This window comes from Macrobrachium nipponense, chromosome 14 (genome assembly GCF_015104395.2).
Source record: "Macrobrachium nipponense isolate FS-2020 chromosome 14, ASM1510439v2, whole genome shotgun sequence".
Taxonomy (NCBI): domain Eukaryota; kingdom Metazoa; phylum Arthropoda; class Malacostraca; order Decapoda; family Palaemonidae; genus Macrobrachium; species Macrobrachium nipponense.
The window spans coordinates 1,856,130-1,868,629 of NC_087207.1; positions in this window are offsets into that span (position 1 = coordinate 1,856,130).

The window sequence follows — 12,500 nt, forward strand, 5'->3', positions numbered from 1 at the left end:
GAGAACGAATCAATTACTTAATCACCTTAAATAGACGACTATGTGCCCCCCACCCACCGTTCCCATACACACACACACACGCACCTACACACAACTTTCTTTGTAATTCTGCAACAACAAACAGAAACAACACACGACAGCAAACCCATAATCTCTTTTGAGGAGGTAATAAAAATACTACTAACTAATAATAATAATACGCTGTTACAGCAGCAGCTCGGAAGAGAAGTCCCTGAAGGCTCGGGGTAGATATATCAAGTCTTCCATCCACCTACCAACATAACAAGCGAAGATACTTCAATGACTGACTGGCTCCGAGCGCTGAGATGGCAAGAATCGCCCCCGCAGATGCTACGGGATGCTGTTGATGAAAGGACAAAATGGTATGATTTAAGGGGAAGAGAGATCACACATCATATCATCCTCCCACAATTTCATCCCTAGTGCTAAGGATTCTGAGGGCCCTGGCTTTTCCTATATTTTTTTTTTTTTTTTTTTTTTTTATACTGAGGAAGTTATTATTATCGCCATTCGAGTATCGTTGAGTCGTGGAACCGCCAGTTCTCTGGGTATTCTGCACACACCCAAGTTGGAATTGGAATATAAGATTTAGGCTAAAGGCCAAAAGGTTTTAAAGACATAACAGAGTGAAAACTAGCAGCTGCACTATGAAACTATTACTTGAAGAGGGTGGGAAATTAAGATATATATATATATATATATATATACTATATATATATATATATATATAGATATATATATATATATATATCTCGTCGAGGGCGTTGTTCATCGTCTATCTGCCGCTTGGTGATACAACCAGGCATCGACCCAATTAGAGCCAGACAATATATATTGCGTCCGGTCAGGGACAGAATGATTCAATATTGCAAGGTCCACAGATCTCCTCTCTGTGAATATGGGAAGGACCTCTTTGGGTCGAATTATGAAATTTGCATTCTTCAGATGTCCTCTGTGCTATTTCCACGGCGGAAATAGTAGACAATTGATCGTGTTTAAGGCGTTTGTGTTAAAGCGCACAAGCAATTTGGATAGAGATAGATTTTTGCCTCGTGAATATAAGAGTAGTACAGAGCCTCTCTCCATTAAAAACAAAAACGAAAAAAAGGACATCTTGTGAATAATTTAAATAATTAACACGATTGGAAGGGACAGTTTCCATTTGAGTGCAATTTACATAGAAGCAGTGGCTGGTGGATGTCGTTGTCACAAAAATTGGGGAACAAGCTCATGAATGCAAAAAAAGAAAAAAAAAGTACGTTAAAAACATGTAGTTAATTTGATGTCATGTTTTAACATTTTAATATATATATATATATATATATATATATATATATATATATATATATGTAATTTAAAATGTAAATATTCAATAATGGAATAACGGATTACGTTTCAAATGGTTTGCATTGGTGTTCAATAACTGGAACTATAACTGGTTCACTTAAGGTAGATTTTTTGAATGATCCCTATGCCTACGAGACGTTAGTTTGGCGGCCGCTGATTGGCTGGGAGCTGCTACCTCCCGGTACCAGCCAATCAGCGGCCACCAAAACAAAAGTCTCGTAAGAATAAGGCTCATCCGAGAATCTACCTTAAGTGAATCAGTTATAGTTATTGTAGCGGACTCGTAATGCGTTAGTGGGTGCTATAGCACGGACCTTGGATTTATTCTTTAAGTAAGCTCCTTATAGCTGTTTTACTGTTCATGTAAATGGCCTAGTGTGATTAAAAGTAATCACGTTTTCAGTATGTCAGTTTTGTAGCTTCATTCATGTTATGAAAGACTAGGTTGTTATAAATCGTGGTAGGTGCATGAACATTAGGTCTACTGCGTACTACAAGTTCAATAAGGTATGTGATTCGTTCTGCGCCCTTCACGAAATTGTGGATATTAATATTACTAGTGAGAGTATAATTATTAATTGGAAACTCTGAAATGGGATAGTTATTCATCTAATTTCCCCAGTGATGAAAAGTATCGTATAATTCGATAAGCTCAGCCTACAAAATAATAAAAAGCCAATGGCTTCTGTTTCTAAGTTGGCTTTATTACTGAAATGAGGTTAAAAGGACTAGCTACAATGCTAAAGGAATGAAATACAAATATATTTTCGTGTGTCTGATTATAAGTAGTTCAATGAAACTTGAGTAATCATAGTACTATAGTAGATTCATACAACCGTGCATTTGATGCCTAGGCCAGTCCCTTACGACACTTCTGATTGGCTGTTGATAACCCAATCACAGAGCTAGAAACTCTCAGTCTCTCTCGAGAGTTCATGTGGTAGGATCTATGTTCCACCTCTTCTGAGGGATAGGTCTTTCAAAGTATCCCACTCAGGAAAGGTGGAAAATACATCCTGCCTATGGAACTCTCGAGAGAGGATGAGAGTTTCCAGCCTGTGATTGGCTTATCAACGACCAATCAGGAGCGTCGTAAGGGACTGGCCTAGACATCAAAAGCACTGTTGATGTGAACTTACTATAGGTCACAGAGCTAATGCTTACTCTATTAAAATCTCAAGCTATCCTACATTTCGTTACAGTGGAGGTATGATGACTTTCATAAGAGATACAAAATTGTGTAAACTTCTTTTCAATGATATACTTATCCCAAGAGCTTTCAGGCTCTCGACACAAAGGGATTTCAAGTGTCTTGTAGCCGTACTGCCCTGTCCATATATTTCTTTTCACCCATGAATACGTATACATCTGATTCTTTGGTAGCCTAATACCAAAGGAAATCCCAATTAAGAAACAAAAGGATAAGCTAAAACCATACGAATTCACTCCTTATCTCTAAAGACAGCGCCAGTTACATGGTGCAGACATAATCGTTAGGCCTATATCGCGTAACGTCTAGAGTTTTTGAGAAAAGCATGCCATGCTTTTACCACTAGAATTTAGAAAAACTACAATCTACATTACGGTGGTTGATATATCAGTAGAAAAGTTATTTTCTGGCACGCAATTTATATATATATATATATATATATATATATATATATATATATATATCTATATATAAATATATATATATATATATATATATAAAAGAACTTATGCATGGTTAACTTTATGGGGAGTCGGGTGGAAAGACAATTCGATGCAATTGAGTTGTTCTGATGGGCGGTAGGGAGTGGGAGGGGGAGGGGGGGGGGAGGGAGGCGTAACCTAAGTTACCAAAAAAGATCGAATTGGAACGTATGTTATACTGACTGTATCCAACCGTTATTAAGTTTGTTTTCTTTAATAAGGGTTTTTCTGGGAAAAGCAGGTTAGGGTCCTTTGTGCTTGTGTGTGTGTGTGTGTGGTGAGAGAGAGAGATTGGTTAAGTATACAACATTCTCTTCACATATGCATTATGTTCTAGTTTTTAAAGTAACGCTATGACATGAGGTATATTTAGCCCACATAGAAATAGCATATATATAGCGTAGGCTCTATATCTGTTTATCACTTCTCATAAATTGGAGTGTCGTCAGGGCTTATATAAGACTCTGTTTCCAATTTTCTCTGTCATTATTAGACCGAAGATCGGGTGTAAATATTAGCTTTTTATTTTTATTTATTTATTTTAGTTTAAATAACAGAACAATAGCACGAACATCGCTTAGCGGGAGAAGGACATAATTCATAATTTCAAAGCCTTAATAAGGATAAAGTGATTCAAGTCCGATTCTATGCTAATAGGCGATTGGTATTCTTGCAGTCAGCTGCGTGTGTCTGCATCAGGCGTTTTGCAATATTCGCCTCCACCTACGAAGCTTATCCATATTCGATGTAGTACATGCAATGCATTTTCATTAGAAGTCTTCATAAAGTCCCACTTCTGCTTTCGCCAAGCTGAAAAAGTATTTCCCTGTTGGAATTGAAGGGATTTTGATTGATTTAACTCCTCGTGCCCGAGATAAAAAAAATAAAATAAAAAAGAAGAATAATAAATAACCAAGTTTGTTCGATTTCAATGCCGTGACAGGTTAAGCCAACTCTGCAGTTTAGTGGAGGTCCCAGATCCATTTTTTCTCTAAAAAAATATTCCTGCTTATGCTCCGTACCGTGCATTTTCATGTTTTTTTTTTTTCTTGATGTCCTCCAATAATGAAGTATTTCGAGGTAAAAATAACAACAGTTACGTCAGCGAACATTGAAATTCACGTTTCCAACATTTCATGTGCGGCCTTCTTTTCATTGTTCGATGAACGGGATTTCAATTTCTTTTAATTTATTATTTAACTATTTATCTATTTAGTGAATTTCTTATTTTGATGTATTAGGTTAAGGGTTCTTCATACACTTTGGTCATTCGGAAACGTGGCTGGGAGTTCGCTCTTTGATGAAAATCGTGGAAATGTGAAATCCTCTGTCACAGAATTCAATGCTTTCTCGTATATGGTACAGTAAATATGTGAAATCCAGGGATTTCACGAATTTCTCTAGGGAATGTGTGAAATGACCAATTCGCTTAGGAATACATTTGATCCCCAAGGGCTTTAGTAGGTTGACATCTACCGTGCATTTGATGTCTAGGTCAGTCCCTTACAACGCTCCTGATTGGCTGTAGAATGTATGTTCCACCTTTCCTGAAATGAAGCATATTTCAGGAGAGATGGAACATACATCCTGCCTATGTGAACTCTCTCGAGAGACTGAGTTTCCAGCCTTGTGAGTGGCTTATCAACTCCCAATCAGGAGCGTCGTAAGGGACTGGCCTAGACACCAAACGCAGGGTGATGTGAATCTACCATAGTAATAGACACGGCGCACATTTGGTGGCCCAGGGGCTAGTACTAAACACGACAAAACACTTGTAGATGAATCACTGTTTCACCGTGTTTAGTGTTAGCCCTTGGGAATCAAATGTCCCAAAGCAAATTGGCTCATATTACACATTCCCTAGGGATTTCGTGAAAGGATTTCACATATTTACTGTAACATACAAACGAATGAGCTTCCTGCGGTATAAGTACCTCTGTAATAGATATTAGCAGAGTAACATAATAGCCTAGTATATGTTAGTTTAAGTTGACGCAGACCTAAGAAGGAGATACTAACTATTTTTAAATAGTGCGTGAGCTTATGGACATCTTGCTACAATCTCTCTCTCTCTCTCTCTCTCTCTCTCTCTCTCTCTCTCTCTCTCTCTCCAATAGCCCAAGTATGAGAATATCTAGCTTACGGTGTCCAGGAGTTCGAATCTCCAACCGGACAGGGGGCAAGGGTATGAATCATATGGGTGGGTTCCCTAAAGAATCCAGTATGTAAGGGGGGTCAGTGAATCATTATTTGATTTTTAGTTGACTGTTGTGAGTTACAGAGAGAGAGAGAGAGAGAGAGAGAGAGAGAGCCCATCTGAATTATCAACGCTTCATCAAGAAGTAGTACTAGTAAACCATAAATAAGACCCCAAAAGAGTAGTTTATTGTCTAGACTGGAGGAAACCATCATCACACGCCCATCAATGCATTTTCACAGTAACTCATACGTTCTGAGAGATATCTAATCTAAAGCTCCCTCGTTTGAGAGCCCTCCTATCCGTCAGTTGCTATGAAGGGGCGTCGATTTCATATTGAAAACGTAATGAAAGGAAACACTCAAACGTCTGGGATGTCTTGGAGAGGAAATTTTGGGAGAAATGCACACACACACACACACTATATATATATATATACATACATATGTACACAACGACACAGACACACACACACACACACACACACATATATATATATACTATATATATATATATATATATATATATATATATATATATATATATATATATATATATATAGACTATCGAACTCAAATGTCCTTTAATATCTAATTGGCTCTACCTCGGAATTAATATATTTTCATATATGCTTAACCGAGGGGTAATTTTTTATTAAGTGATATTAGAATTGGCCATCGACAGGAGCGAACCAGCGACTTCCCAATCCAGGACTGGCAGTGAAGCCTTAAAACACCAGTCCTGGGATTGGGAAGTCGCTGGTTCGCGCCTGTCGATGGCCAATTCTATTATCGCTTAAAAATTTTCCCCTCGGTTAAGCATATATGAGCGAATTAGATATTAAAGGACATTTGTAGTTCGATATATGATATGAATCACGGTAATGTGATAGACTTATATATATATATATATATATATATATATATATATATATATATATATATATATATATATATATATATATATATACAATATGCATAACTTATTGATTTCTACGCGAAGTTTTGCATGGCCTTCAATAACACAACTATATAAGAGGTTTGTTTGTTTGTATGATGTTTTTTTACGTTGCATGGAACCAGTGGTTATTCAGCAACGGGACCAACGGCTTTACGTGACTTCCGAACCACGTCGAGAGTGAACTTCCATCACCAGAAATACACATCTCTCACACCTCAATCGAATGCCCGAGAATCGAACTTGCGGCCACCAAGGTGGTACGCCAACACCATATCGACCACGCCACTGAGGGGCTAACTATCTGGGAGGGAAATACACGTACGTAGACATTTTCTGTTCTCATGGCAAGACTCGAATCGTCCCAGGCTAAAACGTTTATGTGTTTTGGGGTATTGATTGCGAAAGTATCAAGAATTTCACACTTCAATTTTACCTTCTTTTTTTTATTTCGTTGCATATTCAGAGTCATTTCGTCGATTTCTTACAATGAAATAGCGTTCCCACGAGGACGCAGGGTGAAGAGCACACTCACGGTCAGCCAGGTATAGTAGATTCACATCAACCGAGCATTTGATGTCTAGGCCAGTCCCTTACGACGCTCCTGATTGACTGTTGATAAGCTTATTACAGGGATGGAACCGCAAACATATCTACTATTCTACTTCCCTCTCGGATTCCTCCTCAATGACGTAGCGCCGTTTGTGATTTCAAGAATCACTGAACAGCAGAGAGGCGGCTCCTGTTATTTTAGGAATCACTGAATAACAGAATGGCAAGAGGGTTATTTGTTGGGTAAAAATATACTTACATTGCGATTACAGAGAGAAGACCGGGAAAGAGAAATGTGGGGATGGTATCAGCAAAGAGGAAAGGAATTATATAGGCTATGTCGAGAGAGAGAGAGAGAGAGAGAGAGAGAGAGAGAGAGAAACCTTAGGAACAAAAGGAAGAGAAAGAAGTTTGTTTAGCCATCTTGCTTAATATCAGTCTCCCTGGTAACTGAAGGAAAGGCAATTTGATCCGGTGGTTTCACAAAACCAAGTTTTAAATAAAGCAGGTGTAAGTTAGAATCTTGGGTAAGATCGACCGTGACTCCCCTGAATAGGCGCTGAGGCAGAAAGGAAGGGAACCCGGATGGTCAGCATCTTGACGTCGTTGTGACTACTTGAAGAGGGAGAAAGGAACAGCTACTACGTTTGCCAGTGTTACGTAAAGACTTGGGTTTCTTCATGAAGTGTTTATAAAATAAAACGTGAAACGTTGGTAAGGTAATTTGTAATATAAAAAATTAGGTGCGTTGTAATATTCCCGTAATATCAAAAAGTGAAATTGGCTATACATGATGACCGGCGGATTATAATTAACCAATGGAATATGCAACCATAGTTTGAAGACATGAAGTGTTGAATACATCAGTGTTGTTGCAATAATTGTAATAGTTTAAAAAATTAAGTTGGCGGAAATAAAGACCGTAATTTAAATAGCCTGAGCCTAACCAAGCAAAGATTCTCCTTTAAATTGTAACGTCCAAGGAAGAGAAAACAATAACGTCGAAATGATCCTTGTGATTCATCGCAAATGAATAAACGCCAGTAGACTAACCGTATGAAAGCATGGCCCGGCCTTATAGAAGGCAACTTCCCATAGAAAGGCAAAGGCAAAAGCAGTCGTCCTTTTTTATGATAGGACAAAAAATTTGTAATTTCTTCGGAGGGTTTTATTTTTTTATCTTTTCCATTCTTTTCTTCTGAATCCGTGCTGGTTGGTCCGATATGCCCTTTTTGAACATCTCAGGTTCTCATGGAATTTTCCTACCATAGGATCCCCCTGTACTGGAAACGATTGGGATTTTATATTGTACGAGGGGAAGGTGAAGAACACATAGGATGAAAAGGGGAAGGTTCGCCATGCAAAGGCAAATACTGTTCTTGTTAGCTTCATACCACCAACCCCACACGAAACACCCGCGCGCATGACCAAACGCACTCACACCCATCTACACACCACACACACACAACTACACAACGATATGTAATATATATATATATATATATATATAATATATATTATATATTTTAAAAAATTTTACTATATTTTTTTTTTTTTTTTTTTATATTATATTATATAATTAATATCTATTTATAATGATATATATATTAATATATCTAATATATATTATATATATATCTCTTATATATTTATTTATTCTATATAATATGATATATATATATCTAGTATATAAATTATATATGTATATATTATATATATATATATAAGATATATATATATTATATATCCATGTAAGCAGTAGCAACGAAGGAACACATCGTACTGGAGAATATCCTTAAATAAATCCCACTGTGAGAAAGGAAAGTGAAACACAGGGACTTGGAAGAAGTTACTTTTATTCGTAGTATTTTCTACTTTTTCAAGTCACTTGAACATAAACAGACAAAGTACCAAAGTATGATGGTTTATCTAGATTTCTAATGCAAAAATGCTGTGGTAATTTTTGTCCTTATGTACTTTCCCACAGAAAACCCCTTTCAAATTGTATATTAATTTTATTTTCTGGGCAGTTTTACAACGACCGACAACGAGCTTATTTTCAACAAAAGAAATTCCCGTTTCGGTTTAACCATATCTAAAAAATATTTGCCGCGTATAAGCGTATTGAATATTTAAAACGGATATTTTTGTAGCTCAGTGCCATACACACACACACACCACCAAACGCAGCAACACAATACCACACACCACACGACACGCACAGCACATACATTACACACACACACATCACACATATTATATATATTATTATATATATTTATATAAATATATATATATATAAATTATTTAATAGTAGATTATGTTTTATATATATTTATATATATGTATGTATATTTGTTATATATGTATATATTATATTATATAATATATATAATAATATTATATATATCTTATATTATATATATATCTATCTAGTCCTTGGAAACTCATAATCGGTTCTTTCTGGGCATTTTTACTTCATTTTAATATTATTCTTAGACTTTTAGGTAACTATAACCTTATCGATTGTAATACAACTACCTTCCACTTAACATAATGCAATGAATCGCATTGAGGGTTTTTGTACCAAGTACAAGTCCACGAAAAAATGGACAATGATATTTTGTTCCATGTATAGTACAATTAGTTTTTGTTTGCCATCCAATATGGTAAACACTATCTTAACTTATAATAGATTCAAACATCAATCATTGCATCTGATGACTAAGGCCATTCCCTTACGACGCTCCTGATTGGCTTTGTTGATAAGCCAATCACAGTGCTGGAAACTGTCAGCCTCTCTCGAGAGTTTACATGGGCAGGATGTAATGTTCCACCTCTCCTGAGGGATACTTTTGACACACGTATCCCCTCAGGATAGGTGGAACGTAACATCCTACCTATGTGAACCTCTCTTGAGCGACTGAAGAGTTTTCCAGCCCTGGTGATTTGGCTTTGTCAACATCAAATCAGGAGCGTTCCCATAAGAGACTGTCCCCTAGACATCAAGATGCAGTCGTTGATGTAAAATGGTACTTATAGCCTTTATATACGTAACCTACTCCTCAGGTTTGTTTTCGCCAAGAACATCCATCAGAACAGAAAAAGCTTCGAAAATAACATTTCTCGAGATTTTTTCCCTCCCGAGATCCTTCGGATTAGGCGTTCCCAAAATAAAGTGTAGCTGAAGCGTGAGGAAGAAAAACACACGAATGACCGAAGAGTTTGAGACTGAACCAAAAAGAGAAAGGCCATTTGTATTCGACAGACTTAAGACCAACTTTCCATCCAACTCCCCTGTCCCTGGTTTTATTGTGATGCCTTCTTTCGGGCTGAGCTCTTAAAAAAACTTCAAAAAAAAAAAAAAAAAACAAGTTAAAGAAGAAAAGAAAACTAGGGAAGTAAAGATAAATGGAAGTTTCCGACTCTGGTGCGTCATGAGTGCTACCTCGGATACATATTCTTTTTATGAAGGTCTTAGTTCTTCTCTAAGTACTTAATCCTCAGTATAATAACCGTCCTTTTTCCCTTAAACCAATGGAAACTCTCAACTATTAACTGTTTTTCGTTTCCTTCAAGGATACGTCGTGATCGCATTCAACTGGGTTTGATCTCTAAAAATTTATTAAGTTGTGAGTTTACGACATTTTTTGTTTATTTTGTTTAGCTGTTCGAACAACCAGTTTATTGCTCTTGAGACTGGTTCAATGGTCTCAGGATGGATGACCCAGAACGGGAGTCTTTGGTTGGGGGAAATTCTGTTTTAGGAATTAGAGATGGTTTAAATTACGTTTTGAGTTTAGATTAAGTCTTCCGTTTGCACTGTCCATGGTCTGTGGATCCTAGAGCCAGTTCCTGTATGGTGTGGTGGAGTGGTCCTAAATTCATCGTTGTTTTTTTTGCGGAGGGGGGTCGTTTCTGTTCATCTTTTAGTGTTTTTGTTAACTTGAAGCAGTTTTTCTGATATTTGATTTAACCATTTCGCATGTCGATTTTGTTTATGAGCTCACAAGGGTTTTAAAACGCTTCCTAAATTTTGTTTATATGGAACGTACTTTTCCTACTCAGATTCAAATGGCCTTACCAGTTTTATGATGATACCTCAAAAGACTAAGTACTTTATTTATGGAAAAATTAAATTTTTTTTTTTTTTTTTGTTTTTTTTTTTTTAAACTGTAAAATTTTATAAACAATTGGTTGGTCGGATTTTTGTGGTTTTCCATAATGCAGGCATTTTGGAGTATAAGTTTTGTTTCTAGTAAGATGTAAAACATTTTATGTGAATCCCTGCAATCATAAGGTAGTAAATGCTTACATGCCATTATAAGTGGGAGCTTTTTGGCATACGCATAATCCCCCCCCCCCCCCCCCCCCCCCCCCCCCGCCCGCCTTTGAGTATACGAAGTTCCACGCTGGACGAGTTTTGGTTTTCGAGCTGGGCTGCCAATCCGGTGGTCCCAGGTTCGATTCCCGGCTCGGTCAACGCTGAATCAGAGAAATTTATTTTCTGTGATAGAAGTTCATTTCTCGATATAGTGTGGTTCGGATCCCACAATAAGCTGTAGGTCCCGTTGCCAGGTAACCAATTGGTTCCTAGCCACGTAAAATATCTAATCCTTCGGGCCAGCCCTAGGAGAGCTGTTAATCAGCTCAGTGGTCTGGTAAAACTAAGATATACTTAACTTTTTTTTTTTTTTTTTGAGTATACGAACTAAGTTTTGGGTAAGCTCTGTAATTGATTTGTTTTACAGTCTCTTAGATTTATGTTTTTCTGTATCATTGTCATAATGATGGATTTTGTCATTACTTTTATTTGTATTTGACGAAGACTATTCAAGAGAGATTAAAGGAATTTGTTTCCTGTTGCAAATGAAATGGATGTGAATTTTACTATACTGATTATATTTGCCATAATGAATATGAGAATAATTTTATTCTTATTATAAATAGTTTTAATTTCGTTATTATTAAGACTAACTTAGATCCGTTGAAGACTTGCTATTTAATTACAAGTTGTGAAACTGGAGAATAAAAGTTAACAGGTAATAGGGAACTAAGAGAGGGGGTGGGGGTGTTTATCCTTTTGAAGTGACATGAAACTGCTATTTCCTGAAACCAGATGCCCAAGAGACCCTTACACGTCCTTCATAAGCATAGATAAATGTTATTTAAAAAATACCACTAAATAGGAAGTCATAATTTGGAAAAAAAAAAGTAGACATCAAGAGGAAAAGGTGTTAACAAAGTCATTCGTGTAGGGATAATAGAAGTTCATATAAACAAGCAATAAAAGTAGTGCTATTAAGCTTGCTAAAAAATCAAGAATAAATAAACTAGCTGATAAAACAAGCCACAGATGTTAATTCAGGCATGGTGCTGCGTAGCAGCATTACAGCCTTTCTCAAACTCCAGGCTATCAAAATTCGCATCGGACGAGAAAAACAAAACTAAGGAACGTTCAATCAAACATGTCTATATAAGCAAACATCGTAGGAGGGTACTGCCGTCAGTGCACCGCTGCGGTGCACTGTAGGCCTTACTTTACGGTTCTTTGCAGCGTCCCTTCGGCCCCTAACTGGAACCCCTTTCATTCCCTTTACCTTAACGCCGTTTATATTCTCTTTCTTCATACTCTCTACCCTCACTTAACACTTGATTCATAGTGCAACTGCTTTGAGGTTTTCCTCCTGTTACACCTTTCAAACTTATTACTCTCACTCTCCGTTCCGGCGTC